The following is a 15482-nucleotide window of genomic DNA, read 5'->3' as shown; positions in this document are numbered from 1 at the left end:
GCTCGAAGTCGCACACACTTGTTTGTAAGAACAGCATTCCTTCTTTCTAATGCCGCTATAGTATTCATCAAAGTAACTTTATCTGTGTTCTGTCATCTGTACATGTGCTCTTATTATGATGTTTCTTATTTGGTGACAGCTTTTCCAGAGTTTCCAGAGATCTCTTACGTGGTTCTCGTTTCTTATACCGTTTGGTTCTGTCTTCTGTTGCGGGTGACACATTGACAGTCGCTCTACTGCACGGCAAATTGCACGAAGGAACTGCATCTGGCTTGAGTATTTTTTTTCGGGGCAAATTAAGCAATTCAGACTATAAATCCCTTAAGTAATCTATTTCTGCGAAATGGTGAGAGCATATTCCTGCAGCCGGCCGGAGTGGCCGAGCGGTTAAAGGCGCTACAGTCTGGAACCGCACGACCGCTACGGTCGCAGGTTCGAATCCTGCCTCGGGCATGGATGTGTGTGATGTCCTTAGGTTAGTTAGGTTTAAGTAGTTCTAAGTTCTAGGGGACTTATGACCACAGCAGTTGAGTCCCATAGTGCTCAGAGCCATTTGAACCATTTGAACCATATTCCTGCATGCGCAACATTACACTGTCTTTCCTACAACATTTCGACAACCATAGTTTTTGTAATGTTTCATTACGCGGGAAACTGTGATACATTACGTCGGTTCCCTTTGTGTTCCGGTTGTAGGAAAAACAGCCCGTAACAGCACAGCCTGGCATTGTAAAAATTAATTAAATAAATTCTCCAATAAGAATTTCACAGGACGAACCATAGAGCTGGTGTAATATTTCTACATGAATTTGCTATGCTGACATCGGGTGCTAATAGTAGAATAAAAGCGGGTTACAAGCCGTGAGCTGTCTGGGGAAGTTAATCTTGCATTACTAAGCAACTGTTTCACGACTGGGTATCTAGTCTAGGTTTACCACATTACCAATCAGACTAACATTGATTATAATCTTTTACAGTCATACAACAACCGGTAATATATCTATATATAAAAAGGAGAATTTGAATAAAAGCCGGCCGCGGTGGTCTAGCGGTTCTGGCGCTGCAGTCCGGAACCGCGGGACTGCTACGGTCGCAGGTTCGAATCCTGCCTCGGGCATGGGTGTGTGTGATGTCCTTAGGTTAGTTAGGTTTAAGTAGTTCTGAGTTCTAGGGGACTTATGACCTAAGATGTTGAGTCCCATAGTGCTCAGAGCCATTTTTTTGAATAAAAAGAAAGAAATCAGTTTATATTTGCAAATTTATTTTAAGATTGTTCATTGAAATTTCAGCATATTATACGTGAGTTATAACTGAGCTGGTGCCTTATTTACGATTGTGAAAATGTGAGATTGGAATCTTATGGAACACATAAAATATGGAGCCAAGATTGGGAGACTGGATACAACACTGCATTCATAAAACAACACACAAAGAACATTGAAACACATGCAAGAGAAAGTTAACCACAACCAACAGATTCAAATTTTCACCCAAAGAAATTACGTTCGTAGCAAAATCCTGTCCGTCATGTAATTACCACACACTGGTATACTAAATTCATATTAACTCTTTGTGAAATCTTCCCAAGAAGAATAGCTGAGGGCTACTTTGATGATTACACCACATGCTTCACGTGGTCAACTTGGTTTACAGAAAGCGTATAACTCCACAGTAATTTTGATAATTAAAAATGAATTAGCTCGAAAAGCAATTGACAAAAGAAAAACCTTGAACTGGTTACTAACGTCTTACTATTAACCTGATGGGTCAAACAGTTATATAAGCACGTGGTACTGGTCTCGCAAAGTACACCCCACGTGGGTTGAACATAAAGAAAAGTTGCTATATTCAAAATATTGTCAAGACGAGACGTTATAATCACACAAGCATTTGCATTTAAGATTGATCTTACTTAGAGTTACTGATCAACACGTGGTTCCACTTTACTCACAAAGTAGTAACAAAGCAACTCCCGGAAAATAATATGAACCTCACACGAGAATTACACTACGCTGCAATTTAAGATAACCTTAGATATCTTAGAGCTAACCCGAAATAAAGGTGATTAAATTCTCAGGCTGAACTTAACAAATCCATTGTCCTACGGACTTAGCAGACACGCGCTTAGCCGGAGATCTTACCATTTCAGACGCTCGCTACCGCCAGACTGCCACTGCCTACCGCCAGACTGCAACTGCCACTACTGAGCGTGCTTCCCTGAGGGTCGCTCACAAAGACAAACGGAAGGGGCCAGAGGGGCAGCTTCCTATACCAACATGACAAGGGACGGACCGGACCATACTAAGAATAGAAACCTCTTTGCTTTTAGGAACCGTAGCTACCTGTTCCAACGTTGGTCCTACTGTTCTCTAGCAGACAGCCTTGTCTGCTACCCTCAAGCATGCAACTACAAACACATTTGATCATTCATCCTCTCACACAGAAGGGAAGGGGGATGACAGTATCTTATCATACACAGTATATAAAAGAAAGCGGATGTAGGTTCCGTATGAGACTGTGTGACATGAATTACATATAAGAATTACATATAAACTTTGTTTTAAAGTGTAGTAGTGTGACAGATCGTTCTTGTTTACGTGTAAAAGTAACACGTTCCACTACTCAGTCTCCTCCCAGATAGTCAGAAACGCCACAGTAAATTTAGGAGAGGAATTTACTCCATAAATGACATCAGATTTAAGAAATTAAACATGAAAGGAATCCAACAGAGACCTTTCATAACCCCAACGCTCCGGGAAAAGACTGTGCAGGGAATTTTCTGGCCATGCTAGGACATTCCCAAGCAGGCTTCTCACACCCTACTTAAACCAAAAGTGTAAAGAAAAGGCAAAAGGTCACCAGCTACTTGCTAAAACACAATAATTTCAAACATCTTTACAATCTACCAATTTCAAAGAGAGAAAAAAAAACACACAATCTGTGACACCTATTTAAAAGATCGTGTAGACCTAAATCGGTCATCAAGTAAAAACAATGGTTCCTGTGTCATTAATATGAAAACAAATTTCTGGTTGTTACCCTTATGGAGTTCACCAGTATTTGCTCATTGCAAGAGCCAACTGATCACAGGCAAATTTATGACTGTTTATTAACAAGCAAAATTTATGAAAAATAGCAAAGGTGCCACAGCAATTAAAAAGGAACATGAAATAACATCAGTATTACAAGGCAGAACATTACAATGCACAATTCGCAAAAGCAAAAAAATGATAAGAGAAAAAGCATGTTTTACAAAGTGGTTATCGCAAAAAAATTCTATATCTTATAAAACTAATAATTTGTCGAATTAAAATAACTATGTGGCACTAATTTAATCACTCTACAATATTTCAGTTAGTTAGCAAACAATGAGCACTGTGTCATTATACTGAAACTACAATAATTGTGTGATTGTTACCCTTAAGGGGTTCCTCACAATAAATATGCCCCATGCAAAGGCTAATCGATCACAGCCCAATGAGAATGAATAGCAATCTGACTGATAAAGGAAGCAGTGCCACAGTAATGAATTTACGAAACAAAATATCACAAATCTAATACCTAACACAAGAACAAACATTGATCAATAAAACAGTACAATCGTCAACATCTAAAACAAAACACCAATAAATAAAACACCTGCAAAATACAAGAGTCAAAGTTTCAAAACAAAACAAAAATATAGAACACCTGCAAAATACAAGAGTCAAAGTTAAAAAAAAATATAGAACACCTGCAAAATACACGAGTCAAAGTTTCTGTGACAGAGACACACGTATATGCATTGAACTAAGAACTGTATAATCACTGTTCACTGACACACTCACTAGTTCCACTGTTCCGAGGCACAATATAAGGGGAGGGGGAGGGGGTTCGTCGCCGCAGCTGTCAGTAGGGATTTTTGTCCATCTGTTGCGTGCAATCCCGCCGTCTCTGCCCTCTCATGAAGTTTCTCTTGGTGGTCTGTGTCACCTACATCTCGATTTGGTTCCATGTTTGTGTTGTCAAATTCGTGCGGTATCCTCGATTGACACGCCAAGTTGATATTCCTGGGCAAGGATGACACTTCAATGGCTCTTCTTTTGTGCCACCCTTAGCGACCAGAGAACATCGAACCATGATTTACTGTCGCTTGACAGTAGGCATCCGTCAGGAAATGTCGATAGGCGTCGTTGACGTCTGCAAGTTTCTTTGGACAGTACCTGTCAAAAGGCTCCACGCCCCTTGTTTTGTTTCACCGCGGCCGTCTCGTCACGGTCGCGTGCGTGTGGTGCGTTGCCAGGAGATGGATTTCCGCGGGGTGGACCGCTCGCCCATCTCAGGTCATTCCCTTCAGGAAGGGTCGCGCGGGGCGGCCGCCCATTAGCTCCAGGTATAAGGGAAAGTGTTTGCGGCGGCCCTTCTTTTGTTGTCGGCCGCGCTCCCAAAGTGTCCCGGTTGACAGCGTGTCCCGCTGGGAAACCCGCCAGTTTACAACTAGTCCGGCTGCTCCCGCTGTCTCTTAAGAGTTTTGCCAGTTCGCTTTCACGTTCTCAACTGCACTCACAGAAATTTTTCATCATCCTTATGTGATTACACAATGTCATACATAATACCACTTAGTATTGTCTTTCACAATTTTTAAGAATAAAGTGAGACTTAATTAATTTTTTTTTAAATAATTAGATGAATCGACAATATAAAATAAAATTTAAATGACTGGACAATGTAAAAAAAATAAAAGTAAAATGACTTGACAATGTAAAAATAAAAATTAAATGAACTGACAATGTAATATTTCAGTCCACATCACTAATGTGGTTCACTTACGTTTTAATAAATCAAGTGCTACTTATTAATTCACTAAAATGAATAGGATTATGCCTTGTGCAAGTATAGGTCAGGACAGCATAGGGTTCACATGTTATTTACACACACACACACATGCACACCTGTTGTCTATTCTACAAACTAACTACCCATAAACATGCATTACTCAATATTCTACTTCTATCCACTACTAGTTAATCCCACAAGCTACTCCAATGCTATTTCAACACCGTGCATATACCACTACAGCGATGTTCTAATTCGCCCTCTTCTTGACGCTCGCGGCATACGTCTTGTCACATGATAAATATGGAGAAACTTTCCTTAAACATACACAGTAAAAAGAACAATGGTTATTTACACGCAAAAACATTTATACCAGTTCACACGCCTGAAAAGAGACTCGCAATTATACATTTATCATACTCATATATTCACACATAAAACAGTAAGAAAATTTCATCTAAAATTACGTTATCACTAGAATTAATCACACAGATGGCTCTGAGAAGGTTAAAATGTCTGCACTATACAGGTTATACTACATTTTCTTACCCATTTTGCTGCGATTTCGTTCCTTCTTTAAGTTACCTTTCGCTTCCAAATCAGTTATTTCGCCTGTGGTGGTTATTCTGGATTCATTTCTCATGAATGGCAAAATTGTGGTCACCCCTATTCTGTAAAACAGTTTCATCTTAACATGTTGAACACACAACAGACACAAAAGATTCGAATCCTCCTGTAGGTTAAATGACAAATATTTTGCTTCATCCTTATTACCTTAAACCAAGCTTTCCTTCGTTCCCATAATCAAAATTATTTAATCCTCCTCTACCTTCAAGAGGGAAACTTCCACAGTACAAATCATATAGGCTGCAGTGCATCCCGCACCAGCGAAAACAGTAGGCTGTAATGCTCACAGCATCAGCAAAACACATAAACGTCGCTTTTATAGGACAAGTATTAACGCAGAATAATTTTTTAGGCTTTGGCTCAACATCAATCAAGACTACAAAAAGGATCCATATTTCCGTTCCATTCTCCATTTGCTGAAAAACTGCTCGTATTTGACTACCACAATAATATTTCAGAGCCACGTAAATTACACAAACCACAATTCTTCTTTCACCTTGAAGGGAATCAATATACTTACGAAATCCACAGACAGCACTTTACGTACTCAGCTATAAAGAACAAAAAAGATACATATCATCAATATTAACATATCATCGCATATTGGGAAGCCAATGGTTAAACAATCGTATTATCGCATCCTGTTTTCAAGATTCTAAACTTACTCATTCCTTTCTCAGAGTTCTCCTATCTTAAAATATTCATACAACACGCATACTATAGTAAGAGATCCTCATTTATACTGACAGATATAGAATAGTAATACAAAGATAGTAGCACTGAAAGCAGAAAATCGGAAACAAGGCTACTAACAGCTGGGGACCTGGGTTTGCCAGACACTTAATACCCACAGATCGGATATTCCCCTGAGTTCTTGCACTAATTCAGCAACGATCTTGCTTCTCTCAGGAGCGACTCCATTCAATTTACACACAAAAAAAAACATAAACAGCATTTCACTCGTTCACAAAGAAACCTTTTATCTTCACATTTGGAACCAACCTAAATCCTAATTGCACAAGGAAAGAAAAAAAAACTAAAAACATCACATAGAAACATCTTTATCATTATTTTTACCAACGTATTATTCAAAATGCATATGTCACAAATCTAAACTAATCAATTCATTCTCCTCTCTATAAACCCTATGTACTCATTTGCCATGTCGCTCATTTGTTCCGATTTGGCGCCTTCTGGGCTGATCATTTGTCATTGCCGGTTTCGTTCATTTCCATTTACTGGATTATGTCTAGGGTTGGCCGGCCGAATTTCAACATCATGCGGTGCTCCGCCTACAATCCTACTCCCACCGTGTTCATTGTAGTAACGATGCTGGTTGCCGTACCTGTTGCGTTCACGATCTTGTCTACGTCCTCGATCATTTCTGTTGTTCCACCTGTGTTCGCGACTGTCACCCCAGTTTCTATACGGCCGGTCCCGATTATTGTTCCGATCGCGTCGCGACGACCAGTCACGCCGTTGATTAGTAATACGGCCACGACTGCGGTCGCGCTGCTGTGCCCCGTAATAACTTTGTGCCTGATTAGGCGGGAATTCTGCTGTATTATATTCCAACTCTTGGAGAAGTGTTTTAAACGTTTCCACGTCCTCTTTGCATCGTCCCGCAAGAATGACGTGGCGCAAGTGCATCGGCAATTTGGTGATGCATATCCTAATTAGTTCCGCAGGCCCGTATGGGTCGTATAAAAATTGATTTGCCTGCAGCATGTGGTCGAATAGGCGTGCAGGGCTGCCGAAACCAGACTGGTTCAAATTTGGCAGCATAATTATGCCATGTTTGACCCTATCTTGTGCCGCTTCCGACCAATAGGCGGAGAGAAAGGCTTGTCGAAACTCCCGGGTGGAGTTGCAGTGACGCGCTGCCGACCTCATGCGACTCGCCGGTTCGCCTTCCAAATAGCCACACATATACTCTATCTTATGTGAACTTGCCCAGTCGGGAGGAAGACAGAACTCAAATTGCTCGAGCCATGCTCGTGGATGTATGCCTTTTTGAGAATTTCGGAATATCTCAAACTTTCTTACCGTAAGGAAATGTTTGAAATCAAATCCCCGCATTTCCTCCTGTCGAGGCCCTTGAATGTTTCTATTTGTCTCATGTCTGCCCCTCAAATTACATTCTTCCCTGTCGTCAAAATCTCCCTCGTGGCCGGAGTCCCTCTCTGCACTGTTCGTACGGCTATTTTTAGTGCTATTGGCGAGTTCGGAATCACACGCCATGCGGTTTTCCAGATGCGCCACGCGTTCTTGTAATTCGCCTGTTACAGCTTTGTGTCGCCTGTTCACTTCGAATTGTCCCTTCTGAAATTTAAGAAGCGAACACACTTCTTCGGTCTCTGCGGCTGCTACCGGTGTAGTATTGTTCTCGCTTTCCGTCAGCTTCATTGTGCCTACAATGTCCGCTAATGCCGCAATCTTATCATCTATTTGTCTCTTGTCCTCCGCCCCAGTCTGCTTCAATTGTTCAACCTGCTGTTCCAACGCGTGGATCGCTAAACTGTTGTCCGCTATTGTGTTGCTAACGACCGTGGGACAATGCGTTTCCGCCTCTTGGACCCTCGAGAGTACCTGTTGGTGCTCCCTTTGGCATTCTTCTCTCAGCTCTTGGAAATTCCTAAGTAGCCGTTCTTCGCTTTCTTTAGATTCGGCCTCGCCACTCCGCTTGCTCTGTTCTAGGTCTTGCAGACGGTCATCGATTTGTTCCAATGTACGGCCTAATTCTTTCATAATATCACTTTTTATTTCACTTGCCAGATTGTTTATTCTTTGTGAGATATCATCGGACACTCTCTGCATCGACTTGTCGACTTTATTTGTCTGCTGGATTAGTTTTTCGTCTATTTGTTCGCCTAGCTCTCGGATCGATTTCTCAGATTTTTGCGTCATTTGTTCGCCTAGCTCGCGGATCGATTTTTCAGATTTTTGCGTCATTTGTTCGCCTAGCTCGCGGATCGATTTTTCGGATGATTCTTTTTGTTCTCGGAACGATTTTTCAGATTTCTGCGTCATTTGTTCGCCTAGCTCGCGGATCGATTTTTCAGATGATTCTTTTTGTTCTCAGAACGATTCTTTATTTTGTTGCAATAAGGCTTTCATGAGATCTACCAAATCAATTTGGTTAGTTGGAGGCAAATTAATTTGTGGCTCTGATGTGAGGCCGTTCGTGCTGTTTTGCATTTCGTCTGAAGTATTCCCCATTGCATTTTCGGAACCGCCCGACGCGTTAATATTGGAAATCAAATTATCCCCTAGGTCCATGTTGCTTAAGTTGTCGGACCGCTTACTTTTAGCTTGGTTACGTGTCTGCATTAGTGCAATTTACACCCAGTACGCAACACACTAATCACAATAAATGTGTCCCCCAAAAATTACGACAGTCACAAGAAAGATACCCAACCTAGTACGCACTTTTTCACACGCAAAACAAATTTTTATGTTTGATCGAAACAGTGGAATTTACAAGCGAGAGAAAAAAAACACACATATATAGTACAAACAAATATAGAAAACAAAACAAGACAAACAACACAACACCGCTCAACAACGCCGAGAATCTTTTGAACGTCTGCTCAGAAACAATGCAAAAGTTGTTTGAGCGCTGTAGGGAAAAAAATTTAAGATTATACAACGCTTGCAATCTAACGTTTCAGAGATTCCAGAGTCTAGCGGAATCACAGAACAGGGTCGCCATGTGTAATATTTCTACAGGAATTTGCTATGCTGACATCGGGTGCTAATAGTAGAATAAAAGCGGGTTACAAGCCGTGAGCTGTCTGGGGAAGTTAATCTTGCATTACTAAGCAACTGTTTCACGACTGGGTATCTAGTCTAGGTTTACCACATTACCAATCAGACTAACATTGATTATAATCTTTTACAGTCATACAACAACCGGTAATATATCTATATATAAAAAGGAGAATTTGAATAAAAAGAAAGAAATCAGTTTATATTTGCAAATTTATTTTAAGATTGTTCATTGAAATTTCAGCATATTATACGTGAGTTATAACTGAGCTGGTGCCTTATTTACGATTGTGAAAATGTGAGATTGGAATCTTACGGAACACATAAAATATGGAGCCAAGATTGGGAGACTGGATACAACACTGCATTCATAAAACAACACACAAAGAACATTGAAACACATGCAAGAGAAAGTTAACCACAACCAACAGATTCAAATTTTCACCCAAAGAAATTACGTTCGTAGCAAAATCCTGTCCGTCATGTAATTACCACACACTGGTATACTAAATTCATATTAACTCTTTGTGAAATCTTCCCAAGAAGAATAGCTGAGGGCTACTTTGATGATTACACCACATGCTTCACGTGGTCAACTTGGTTTACAGAAAGCGTATAACTCCACAGTAATTTTGATAATTAAAAATGAATTAGCTCGAAAAGCAATTGACAAAAGAAAAACCTTGAACTGGTTACTAACGTCTTACTATTAACCTGATGGGTCAAACAGTTATATAAGCACGTGGTACTGGTCTCGCAAAGTACACCCCACGTGGGTTGAACATAAAGAAAAGTTGCTATATTCAAAATATTGTCAAGACGAGACGTTATAATCACACAAGCATTTGCATTTAAGATTGATCTTACTTAGAGTTACTGATCAACACGTGGTTCCACTTTACTCACAAAGTAGTAACAAAGCAACTCCCGGAAAATAATATGAACCTCACACGAGAATTACACTACGCTGCAATTTAAGATAACCTTAGATATCTTAGAGCTAACCCGAAATAAAGGTGATTAAATTCTCAGGCTGAACTTAACAAATCCATTGTCCTACGGACTTAGCAGACACGCGCTTAGCCGGAGATCTTACCATTTCAGACGCTCGCTACCGCCAGACTGCCACTGCCTACCGCCAGACTGCAACTGCCACTACTGAGCGTGCTTCCCTGAGGGTCGCTCACAAAGACAAACGGAAGGGGCCAGAGGGGCAGCTTCCTATACCAACATGACAAGGGACGGACCGGACCATACTAAGAATAGAAACCTCTTTGCTTTTAGGAACCGTAGCTACCTGTTCCAACGTTGGTCCTACTGTTCTCTAGCAGACAGCCTTGTCTGCTACCCTCAAGCATGCAACTACAAACACATTTGATCATTCATCCTCTCACACAGAAGGGAAGGGGGATGACAGTATCTTATCATACACAGTATATAAAAGAAAGCGGATGTAGGTTCCGTATGAGACTGTGTGACATGAATTACATATAAGAATTACATATAAACTTTGTTTTAAAGTGTAGTAGTGTGACAGATCGTTCTTGTTTACGTGTAAAAGTAACACGTTCCACTACTCAGTCTCCTCCCAGATAGTCAGAAACGCCACAGTAAATTTAGGAGAGGAATTTACTCCATAAATGACATCAGATTTAAGAAATTAAACATGAAAGGAATCCAACAGAGACCTTTCACTGGCAAACACAATGTTGATCCCGCTGTCCACTATCGCTAACTATTTCAGTTCCGAATCATATATCAATTACAGCAAAAACCGTAACTCTCCAGAATTCCGAATGTTTCCGCTACCTCAGAAGAAAGAGCTCCTTCGAACACAACACAACACAACAAAAACAGTCACACGCAAATTCTAACTGTGTACTGTTTGGCACAGCTGCTTCCACCGTGACGTAATGCGCACAACTGAGAAAACACGTTGCTTTCTGCGCATCGCTTTCTGCGCCCCCCTGACATGCTTCACAAAATGTAAATAAACCAAGGAATATAGCTAAAGTTATGTCAAAGAGTTTGTGTTAGGGCAGAGTGTCTCTTTGTTCAGCTCTTGTAATATACACTGGCAACTGTAAGTATGTATCTATTTCACTAGTGCAAAAAATCATGTAGTTATATGGCCTTTGGAACAATGATTGCAGCGGATACATTATTTATAGCAAACATCATGGACTTTTGCCATAATTAAATGAATTACAGAGACTCAGGATCTTTTAGGAAACAAAATGGGGAAAAAGAAATGTGCTCTTTATAAAATCCGTTAAACAATGGGTTTGGAAGATATTACGTCTACAGTCTTAGCACTGAAACTTCGTTTGACATTTCATTTACCTTTTGGTTAACTAACTTTGATCAACACTTATGAAATAAATAAAAAATATTAAAGAGTTACTTTTTATTTATTTATTTATCTTAATAATGAAGGAAGAGGAGATTGTGCGTGTGTTTTTGTGTGTGTATGAGGTATTTAGTTTTTCATGTGTAATATTTCCTTGAAATTTTGGGAAAATGGGTTGTCTGCCGAGTCCGTTTAAGATGGTGTGGGGTGATTTATTGTCATGGGCGAAAATCTCAATTGTTCCAGAAACTCTATTGCAATTCCTTTGTCTGCAATGTGTAGGATATGGAGGTTTCTTTTGATGTTTGTAACTGAATACCTGTTTTATGCTAGATGGGCTGCAAAACTAAATTTACTTAAATTTTTTAAATGTAGTGCTTTCTTATTCTTTATATTGAATTTCATAATTCCATCGTGTTTGCTCTGTGTAGTAGCAAAAGCAGCTGCCGCAGGTTAATTTACATAATCAGGTTTGTGAAAAGATGGCTTGGCTGTTTCAGAGTTATGAACCATTTTGTTTCGTATTTGTTGGTTGTGTGGTTACATATTTTGACTTTGTGTGGTTTCAACAGTTTTGCAAATTCGTATGAGATGTTAACGAGGAATTGCATGGAGATATATTTAGTTTCTCCTGCTGTGTTGTTGATGCTGTTTGGTTGTTTTTTTATCTTTTCATCTAATCTGTTGACGGTGGATGGGTCATAAGCATTGTTGTGGGCTATTGTTTTTAAAGATAGTTTACTGCTGGGTTGACAAAAGACTTTATTCAGAGACTGGAAATGCTTGTAATGTTCTACATGACTACGTCTCATAAGACAAGTAAATGCGTTTGATTATTGAATTATTACACTGTCTGTGGATATCCTGTGGTGTGCCCAGCTACCTTGGTCTTTCTCCTGCTTCCTGGTCTACGAATTACTGTTGTGACCACCCGAGGTACAACGGCAGTGACTATCAACGTTATGAAATAACGCCGGCCGAAGTGGCCGTGCGGTTAAAGGCGCTGCAGTCTGAAACCGCAAGACCACTATGGTCGCAGGTTCGAATCCTGCCTCGGGCATGGATGTTTGTGATGTCCTTCGGTTAGTTAGGTTTAACTAGTTCTAAGTTCTAGGGGACTAATGACCTCAGCAGTTGAGTCCCATAGTGCTCAGAGCCATGTTGTTGTTGTGGTCTTCAGTCCTGAGACTGGTTTGATGCAGCTCTCCATGCTACTCTATCCTGTGCAAGCTTCTTCATCTCCCAGTACCTACTGCAACCTACATCCTTCTGAATCTGCTTAGTGTATTGATCTCTTGGCCTCCCTCTACGATTTTTACCCTCCACACTGCCCTCCAATGCTAAATTTGTGATCCCTTGATGCCTCAAAACATGTCCTACCAACCGATCCCTTCTTCTAGTCAAGTTGTGCCACAAACTTCTCTTCTCCCCAATCCTATTCAATACCTCCTCATTAGTTACGTGATCTACCCACCTTATCTTCAGCATTCTTCTGTAGCACCACATTTCGAAAGCTTCTATTCTCTTCTTGTCCAAACTGGTTATCGTCCATGTTTCACTTCCATACATGGCTACACTCCATACAAATACTTTCAGAAACGACTTCCTGACACGACATTAGTCTCGTAATTTCATTTAAATGGAAGAGGAGACCTTTTCTTAGCTGCTCACCATCACTGAAAAAGATATTTACCTGCAAAGATACAAACCTGAGGCTGACCATAAACACAGAAATCGGTATATGTATTTTACAGAAAGTTTAATGATAGTAAAAGCTTCCAGTATTGGCAGTCAAGAACTCTGGCCGCTACTGGGGAAACATTCAAGTCGTTGGCCTTTGGAGCAAAGATTGCAACGGATACATTATTTATAACAAATAACATGGACTTTTGAGATAATTAAATGAATAAGAAAGACTCAGAATCATTCAGGAAACAGAAGGTGAAAAAAATTTGGAAGGAGGTGGACACGATCCTATTGACTGTCGCTTCAAGATTCACGACGTTTTCCAACGGTCTACAGCTTCAGCATTACACCTAGTTGTCAGTAAATGCAATAACTGTGTAAAGGCTGCATCTACAAATTTCGTTATTTGATATTTAATATGTAAAGCGTACCAAAAAGACGCGATTTCGATAGATCATCATTTTGCCATAGCATTGAAACGGTATAGTTTCGTAGTACACGTGCTATGACACTAGAAACATGAACTGCAGGAAGGCTTTAGTTACCAATATGTGGTTTCCTGACTTTTATTATAACAATTCCCAGGTAAAACGATGCGTTTTAGAGATCCTCAATTTTCTGATGCTTTGAAATAACTTATGTTCATACTACGTACTGTATGTGAGTGAAACCCACCAATTACTATGTTTAATGCCATACAATATGGCAGCTGTTATGTTGTGATTGTGACATAAAACGATGTCGCATCTCATTGGCCGCGTTCGTCTCCAAGAGGCAAAAATCTGTCAAGCTAGATTTCTTAGTTCTCACTTCAGAGTGTAGCAATTCGTCAAATTTTTTTATGTGATTCTGTCTGTTTTAATTATTCGGGAGTTGACCGTCTGGTTTTAAACTCTCTTTGCTTTTTTGCGTATAATTTGATTGGGAAACCGTTGAGATTGAACTTAACATATGAAATGAAAGGCTGCAATAAATTTTTCATCTGTAATTATTACTTAACGCATGAAATATTCTGTTGCAGATTAATAAATATGAATTTCTTTGAATATTCCAAAATAATTATTGAAGTTTTACTTTTATTCAAGTACTATAGCTGTTTGTGCAAGAATGAAAATATTATTGTCCATCGAACTTAGCAAACATTTTCACATTGCAGTGGATTTTTGTTTAACTGGATTAACCCGACTAGCTTTGAAGCATAAGACTATCTTTACCACATGAAAATGTTTTCTTTTTTATATTGCTAAGCTCTCATGAAAATTATCGTTTTAAATACTCTTTACGATATGTTCAGAATTTATCACTTTTTTGAATGAAAATTTACAAAAGCTGCAGCTTGTATCCACCTGTGAATGCACAAGATATCTACTATCTACTTTTATTCTGCGTCTGGAATGCTGTGAAAAGGAACACTTTATTATTTTCCTTCACCCCTACCTGTACCCTCTTTAGGATGTGGTCGTTATTGCGATCGTGTATTTAAATCTGCCGCTGCTGCAGACTGCTCGCTCGCGGCGCAGCTCCGCACCGCCAGCGATATCCAATAAAATGCTGAGATTTGTTAAATAAAATGGGTAATGTCCGGTGCGAACTTTGCAGTAATTGTGACAAACAGATTTTACTAGATAAATATATTTTAACAGAAATAATTAAAATCTTTACACACCTTTTACAATCCCAGTTACAAATGGCGTCGATCATCAACTTATGACAAATGAAGACTACTTAAGAGCCTAATGCAACGTCACCGGTACCTCTCCCATTCAGTCCGTGCAGAAGACAAGCGATTCTATTCTACATCTACATTTACATGATTACTCTGCAATTCACATTTAAGTGCTTGGCAGAGGATTCATCGAACCACAATCATACTATCTCTCTACCATTCCACTCCCGAACAGCGCACGGGAAAAACGAACACCTAAACCTTTCTGTTCGAGCTCTGATTTCTCTTATTTTATTTTGATACCTACCTATGTAGGTTGGGCTCAACAAAATTTTTCGCATTCGGAAGAGAAAGCTGGTGACTGAAATTTCGTAAATAGATCTCGCCGCGACGAAAAAGTCTTTGCTTTAATGACTTCCATCCCAACTCGCGTATCAGATCTGCCACACTCTCTCCCCTATAACGTGATAATACAAAACGCGCTGCCCTTTTTTGCACCCTTTCGATGTCCTCCGTCAATCCCACCTAGTAAGGATCCCACACCGCACAGCAACATTCTAACAGAGGACG

The sequence above is a fragment of the Schistocerca nitens genome, chromosome 6 (genome assembly GCF_023898315.1).
Source record: "Schistocerca nitens isolate TAMUIC-IGC-003100 chromosome 6, iqSchNite1.1, whole genome shotgun sequence".
NCBI lineage: Eukaryota > Metazoa > Arthropoda > Insecta > Orthoptera > Acrididae > Schistocerca > Schistocerca nitens.
Note: the sequence above shows the minus strand (reverse complement) of the source record.